Source organism: Sinocyclocheilus grahami, unplaced genomic scaffold (genome assembly GCF_001515645.1).
Source record: "Sinocyclocheilus grahami isolate Dianchi unplaced genomic scaffold, SAMN03320097.WGS_v1.1 scaffold822.1, whole genome shotgun sequence".
In the NCBI taxonomy this organism is placed as follows: domain Eukaryota; kingdom Metazoa; phylum Chordata; class Actinopteri; order Cypriniformes; family Cyprinidae; genus Sinocyclocheilus; species Sinocyclocheilus grahami.
In genome coordinates, this window is record NW_015506001.1 from 264,115 (window position 1) to 272,081 (window position 7,967).

Genomic DNA, 7,967 nt, shown 5'->3' on the forward strand with positions numbered 1-7,967 from the left:
ATGCAATTTTAAATTGTCCTTTCTCTTTCGAGTGTTACAAGCTGTTCGTGCATAGATAAGATCCCTAAAGCAAAGACTAAAGTCTCAAACCCAAAGAGATATTCTTTATAAAAGTTAAGACTCATCCACGCCTACCTAAAACGGCTCGTTCTAACACGCCCCCACATGTCTACGTCACTGTGTGGGAAGATTTGCATAACACCTCCCAAATGTTCACGCAAAGAAAGAAGGCATAACTTTGATTCTCGCTGTAGTATTGTTGCCACCGCCGCCATGTTGTGGAGGCGCTGTGTGTTTCGTTGTGACACAACTAGAAATCAGTGGTTAAGTTGTATTTACAACACTGTTCCAGAACAGTTCAACCCAAATATTCAGATGTGTGTAGCGCATTTTATGGAGGACTGTTTCCTGAGAGAGTAGCCTACAATGCATCTGTGCACAAAGGCTGTTTCTATAAAGTGGGGCAATTCCAACTTTGCAAAGACAGTCTGGTGCTTCTGACTCACAGCCTGTAAGTATGTTTTCATATTTAAAGAATATGCCACTGATGATTCAAACGCAAGTTTTGAGCAGTGTAGAGTAGCGCTTGTTGCTTGTCGTTTCTCCGATCACAAATGCAGACATGGTTTTATGTTTACGCATCGCAATACGCAACGCATAAAAAGACAGTATAAGTCATTATAATCAGTAATTATGTCCCCACTGGATGCAACAAATGCCTTGTTTGTAATGGGTTTTATTGGTTTTGTCTTGTCTTGTCCGGGACATGGCATCACAGTATGGTAGGGGCGTAACATTTCTGTCACATGCTTGAGGTATCACAATGCACTGGATAGCTGGCCAATCAGAGCACACCTCACTTTTCAGACCAATAAGCTTTGTAAAAATCGACGCGTTTCAGAAAGGCAGGGCATAGAGGAGCAACAATAAACACATTGCATTACACCAAATACTCAACATAATGTTCTTTTTAGAAATGTCATATGGCCCCTTTAATTATCGCCGGCTAAAAATTAACTAGTAACTAGTACTCTTGAGTAGCTTTTGAAAGGAGTACTTTGTACTTTTACTTAAGTACTGTTTTGACACCAGTACTTTTACTTGTAACTGAGTATTATTTCAGCAATGTAACAGTACTTGTACTTGAGACAATTTTCAATACTCTTTCCACCACTGTGTGAAACACATGTATATTCCCATGTTTTTACATGGGTTTCACATAGGAAAATACCATTGGTTTCCATTGGTTACCATTGGCTCCTCTATGCCCTGACAACTTTAAAGGTGCTTTTCTGAATATTTAGATTTTTTTGCACCCTCAGATTCCAGATTTTCAAATAGTTGTATCTCGGCCAAATATTGTCCCTGTCATAAACCATACATTAATGAAAAGCTTATTTATTCCACTTTCAGATGATGAATAAATCTCAATTTCGATGACTGGTTTTGTGGTCCAGGGTCACATTTGCTCAAAATTTCACTTTGGTTCACCAAGGAAAGATGAAGATTGTAAAAGTTTTAAGGTTTAAAACACTACACAAAACATGACTCTCAGAAAACTCAAAAGTATTGCGCATGTATTGTCATTTATGAGGTGAAGATCTCCAGACCAGAACAATGCAAGAACTTGCTTTGTTGTTCTGACAGGCAGAAATCAACAGATATAATCATCACAGAAAATAAAGTATGTGCAAAATTTTCTAGGAGCCATGAGTCGCATGTCACTGAATTTCAGCTTTTGGGTGAGCTGTTCCTTACAAATAAATGACAAGTTAGTTTGAACAAAACAACACAGATATAGTACCACAGATGTAGTAAAACCAATCAAACGTTGGCGAACTGACTAAACAACAGTACAAGTAAAAACACTTTTGTATTTTGATGAAATACATAAAAGTCGTACAGTCAGTTATTCAAGGAGACTCACCGTGCAGGTTCTGAAAAAGCCAAACACACAGGAAGGACAGTGGAATGGCTCGGTGTGTAATTCCTATAAAACAAAAAAAAATTGAAGAGTGTACTGTTGACTGTGAAGTTACCTCAACAAACATGATTTTAAATATTCCAATTAGACATATATACACAAGTTAACGTGTTCACATCTTTAATGCAACCAGAATAAAAAAATAGCAAAAAAACTAAATATCAAATAGTCAAAATATCAAATAGCAAAAACAAAGTGGACTACTTTCAGTGACAGAATGTGTAATTTTGAAAAAGTCTTTACCATTCAGTGATGTGGCTCTGTTGAAATGCTTATCTCTAAAAGTAAATAGAAAGATATCAAGAACACAGTACTGACTGTATTTCCACAGTGGGTCATTTAGTCTTTTAAACTATCTTGTCAAAACAATTAGTTGCTAATTATATATGTAGCCATGTACTCTCAATGACTTGAGCGAGCAGGAGCCTAAAAAAAACTATAAGTTAAATGAATAACCTGGCAAATTAATGTAGCATTATTGCATTGACTAGGCTAGATTTGACAATAGATATGTATGACATTTAAAGTGTTAAATAGTTACACTGGCCTGGTGGATTTATGCACGGTGATTTATCTACTTGCTGAGTTTATTCACATAGTTATAATTGCATAATACTTAATCATCGTCTTAAATACAAAAATACAACGTTTTGAAAATAGCTACATAAAATCGTTGAAAAAGGACATTATACATTAAACAGTGTAAAACGGCCAGCATGTGGCGGCAATTTACCATCTTCAAGAGCGAGTAATCAAACAGCTGATTCATTCATTCATTCAATGGTAACGGATCGCTAGATATGCGTACCCAGCTAACAAAAATGAGTTGTCAGAACGTTTTGCTAACATTCCTATTAAGTTATGAAAACGTTATTTCGGAATGTTTTGTACACATTGAAAACGTCCAGTTTTCCATTCCATTCTATCATCTTGAAAACGTTATGAAAATGTTATTAGTGAATGTTGTTTAAACGTTTACATTTAAAACAATTTTAATGTATTAGGAATGTTTCTTCTTGGATTATGTGAACGTTATAGAAACATTCCATTTTATCATCTTGAAAAACGTTATGAAAATGATATTAGTGAATGTTGTTTAAACGTTTAAATTTTTTTTTTTTTTATGTATTAGGAACGTTTCTTGGTTTATGTGAACGTTATAGAAAAATTCCATTCTATCATCTTGAAAACGTTATGAAAAAAATAGTTTCTGAATGTTTCTAAACGTTATATAAAATATGCAAATATCCTCCAAACATTGCCCTGGGAAAGTTTTTTATAAACAAATATTAATTCAAACAATAACATTTGATAAAACATTTCTAATTATATTTGTCAACACCAAAATCTGTAAGACACTACACAAACATTTTTCATATTTTAATATAATTGATAATTTTCATTCATATTGTATTTGTCTACCTTTTGACAAGGATAAGTACACTGTAACATACAGTACATCTAAATGAAAACAATAACATAACTGATATCTTACTTTACTTTCACATTTTTATATACTCAAACATTCCACAAACTGAAACATTCCAAATCTTACATAACAAAATACATTCTGTGTGTAAAACAACTAATTAAGTGTGTTCTGTGTATCTTCTTTTCCACAAGTCTCTGCTTCGAGCTGAAGTGACACCTTAGATTGTAGCATCTATAGAAACAAAACATAATTAGTATACAGTATATTCTGTACTAAATTTGCATTGTTTTCTTTATTAATTTTTTACAAACTACAAAAGCCTTACCTTATCTCGGTGTGGTGCAAACTTCAGTGTTTCTAATATGAAGTCCTCAATTACTTTTTCCAGCACCTTGGTGTGTGTTCGACGACAGGCATCTTAAAATCCAGTTAAGATACACAAAACCCAAACATGTTACCACATTACATATTTCCAGTTCCTGGAAATTCTTCTTTCCCTTGCGGCCTTTAAGACTATATTGGGCCCATAGAGCATTCGTCCCGAGTTTTCTAAGTAGTCTTCTAACCGACTCCCCAGGCGTGTTGCCTCCCATGAGGCTCAGCCAATCGATCTGAAAATAAAAGTAATGCTATATTATGCTGCACAGCAATAACTAACAGCAATATCTGAACCAAGAAAAATAAAACTGTGTGCATAATTATATAAAATAATATGGAAAACACTGGGTTGTTTTGGTGTTTGGTTTGTTGTGCTTAGCCCACTACACCACTCCACCTCACCAAAGACCACACACAGCTGGAGTTACAACAATGCTTATGACACCGTGTTCCAAGTGCAAACTCTTACAACTTTGAAGTACTAACCACTCTCTTTTTATAGGCTGGATCCTTCAACATGGTGCACAAATCTTCCAGTTCCGTTGGTGTGTTACAGGGCTTTTCGAGAATTTCTCGTCCTTCGGGTGGTTCAGAACACATGTTAGTCTTTAGAAGGCGTTCAATGTTTTGGAGTCTCTCATCGACTTGATTGAGACGAAGGAGTACAGCCCGCTCAAACTTTGATGACTCTGGATACCATACACTCCATTAAATCTCATAGACAAAACATACAATTACTCTTGTTTATGTAATAAATGCCATACTGTTACAAACAGAAGTTTTTTTTTCAATTTGGTGTATACTTACCTTGACTTGCCACTGATGCCCTCTCTGTGTTGTGGTCTTCAGATGGAGTGTTCATGCAAAACTCTGCATTTAAAAAAAAATATATAGTAATAATAAGTAAGTAACTGATAAATTACACCAGTACATTTTAATTATGCAGGCTTAATAGGTTAGATTACTATCACTGTCTTGTTGGGTTGTGACCAATGGCTGGTTGTCAGTTGTGCTTTGAATTATATTTCCTGATAAATCCAAGGCATGATTTAGAAAATACACATGCAAATGCACATGCAAGTTACACATGACCCACTGGAAAACTATGCCGATAGCTGTTTTTTATGCTTACCATGGGCATGACTCTCAACCACTGCCTTCAACCTGTTGCTTATGGCAGGACTCCTCAAGGAGAAGCCTATTTTAAAGGGGTCATATGATGCTTGTTTAAAGATCATTGTTTTGTGTATTTGGTGTAACAGAATATGTTGACATGCTTTAATGTAAAAACACATTCTTTTTCAAATACTGTACATTAATGTAGGTCCTCTATGCCCCGCCTCTCTCAAACGCTTAGTTTTCTACAAAGTCCCTCCTTCCGACAAGCGCAGTCTGCTCTGATTGGCCAGCTGACCCAGTGCATTGTGATTGGCCCGAACACCGCAAGCACTCGTCGAAAATGTAACGCCCCTTACCATAATCACGAGCTTCATCTTTCAAAATAAATGTAAAGACAGAGCCCGAAAGGGGAACAGAGTCGCGTGACAGACACAGTGATGAAGCTGGTATGTATTTGCAGCACACAAGCCACGGTTAAGACAGCTGACTCCACAGTGATGTGTACTCTATGTGCACAAATATATGTGCTATTCTCTTAATTACTGAATTATTTAATATCGATAGCAAACTAATAACCATTGCACAAACATTACTCAGGAAGGTCTGCTTGGGATAAATTTTGTCCCTGAAAATCTCTCAGGTCTTTTCCTTTTAATCAGTTCATCATCCTCATCATCTAAGAAAAATAAATATATTTTTATATTTTGAGATAAATCAAAAGAAACAACAGCAGGCTATTCGCAATGACAACACTCTTGTCTTGTCAAGTTATTAAACTCACCATCATCAACAGTCTTCGAGCAGGCTCGTCTTCACTCTCCAAATCTGATGAAAACATGGCATGGTATACTTTTCGCTTTCCTTCGGCATAAGTCTCTGTCATGAAAATATGTACAGTATTACGCTATGAAAAAAACCCATGCCTTCCCGACAGTGGAAACACAGTTAATGTTAATTAATAAGTATTTAACGTTAAAACTGAATGTTATGAAGCGTGTAAGATTCAGTAATTTATCAAATATAAAGCAGCAAAGCCTGTTTGCACACAAATAGGAGTCAATTTAACATAGGCCTACCATTTAAAAAGTAAATACCACATCACAACAAGTAGCCTATGATTGTCTCCCGCAGAAATGACTGCAAGCTTCGAAACTATTAGCTACCCAGTCATTCAAATTTTGCATATATAACAAAAAAACACAACCTGAGGTCTAATCGACTCACCTGTTAGAATGGCTGCAATCTGGCCTCAGAAGTAGACATATATAAAAGTGAGCTGCAGATTTTGAATTCCATTGGTTTGAAAACGGCGCTGCATGGAGCATATACACCGTGATGACATCAGAACCTGGAAGTCGGCTTGTTTGACTTGAAGTGCACTGCACAGACCGATCGGTGTATAACCTGAAGTACTGCGAGATCGATTCTCTTGCAGTACTTTAGTTTGGTGGCCTAATTGTTCGTGTGGCTGTGGTGGCCTAGTGGTTAGGGAACAGACATATGTATATGGCCGACCGGTGTTCAATTCCCGACTCGACGTTCTGTGCTGTTCCTGTTGTGCTCTCTCCACCCAACACTTTTCTGTCAATCTCCACTGTCCTGTCCACTTCAGCGCAAAAAGTATCGTTCTTATGTTGTTTTAAGAATGTTTTTGCTCAACATCATGGGAACATCAGTCAAGTAAAAATAAGATCATAAAGATGTTACAAGAACATTGTTATGAGAACGTTTTCGCTCAACATCATGGGAACATCAGTCAAGTATAGATAACATCATAAAGACGTTACAAGAACGTTGTTATGAGAACGTTTTCGCTCAACGTTACGGCAATATATTTTAACTATGAAAACATTATAAGACTGTTCCAGAAACATTATGTCAGGAAGGTTTTTTGCTAACATTTACATAACTTTTACATAACGTTAGTGAAAGTTATGGGAACGTTCCCTGTTAGCTGGGTATACAGTGGTGGCTGATTGAGTGGCAGCTGCCTCTTGCAGTGCAAAGATTTTACTCCCTGTCCAAAACAGATTTCCCCCACGGTCAAAGTGGGACATTCGCGTGAAAATTCGCCGACCAATGGGGACTGTGGGAATGAGCTTTAACCAGCTTATTTCCAGTCGAAATGACCGAACATACAATTATGCACAAACAGGACGGTAAGTTACAAACGTATGATGGAGAAAAGTATGAAATGTTTTAAAATATAACACATTACAGCTATAAAAACTGAAATTTAACATTAAATGTGTAAACACTACTAATTAAAGACATTTTTGCTTACCTTTTCCTCAGCGTAGAGTGGTAGATGACCGTTATGTTTCGAATGATGCGCATGCGCAGAACTCTAACTTCTTCAGTCAAAATTTCAAAAGGGAATAAGCGTTATCAAAGACTATTTGTGTCACGGTTCATGGGTCTGTGTGCTCATTCTATGTGTGTGTGTGTGTTATCCGCTCCGTGTGCTCGTCAGTGTTGCCTAGTTACCACGCACCTGACAAGCTGATCAGAGCGGTCACAGGTGTAACTCATCTGCACTGCCTATATCTGGCTGACGTTTCTGTGGAGTGTTGTCAGATCGTTGTTGCTCATGTCTTGTCTGGTTCTCTGTCAGACCTTCTCATTCCTGAGTGTATTCCCGCCGGTTACTGGTTCCCTGGAGGGTTTGGACTGCTCGGAGTATTCCCTGGCTGAGCTGAGACTCTGCACTGCCGGGTTACCTGCACTTCTACTTAATGTAGTTGGAGTTGTCTAATAAAGACTTCCTTTCACTCGCAATTGGATCTTGTGTTTCTGTTTCATGACAGAATGATCTGACCATTATGGATCTAACGAGTGCATCAGATTTAAGAGACTTTTTGGATCACAGTAATTCACGCATGGATCGCCAGGAGGAACAGATGGCAGCCTCTAATCGCGCTGTTCAAGCCCTGGTCTCTCAGGTCTTGGAGCTTACCACCCAGCTACAACGTTTCCAGACTGAGTCCGTCCAGCAACACACTGCACCTAATCCACCTGTGTTTTCTGTTCCAAATCAGGCCATTCGTTTCACCG

General features: G+C 37.5%; 1 long non-coding RNA gene across 1 annotated transcript; it reads right to left on the bottom strand.

Moving 5' to 3' along the window:
- Window positions 1-1,953: 1,953 nt before the first annotated feature.
- On the bottom strand, window positions 1,954-7,248 carry LOC107562406 (uncharacterized). The gene is made up of 3 exons (XR_001605981.1): window positions 7,198-7,248; window positions 2,228-2,262; window positions 1,954-1,990 (listed from the first exon to the last, which is right to left on the bottom strand). It is a non-coding gene; the product is annotated as an uncharacterized lncRNA (long non-coding RNA).
- Window positions 7,249-7,967: the final 719 nt, after the last annotated feature.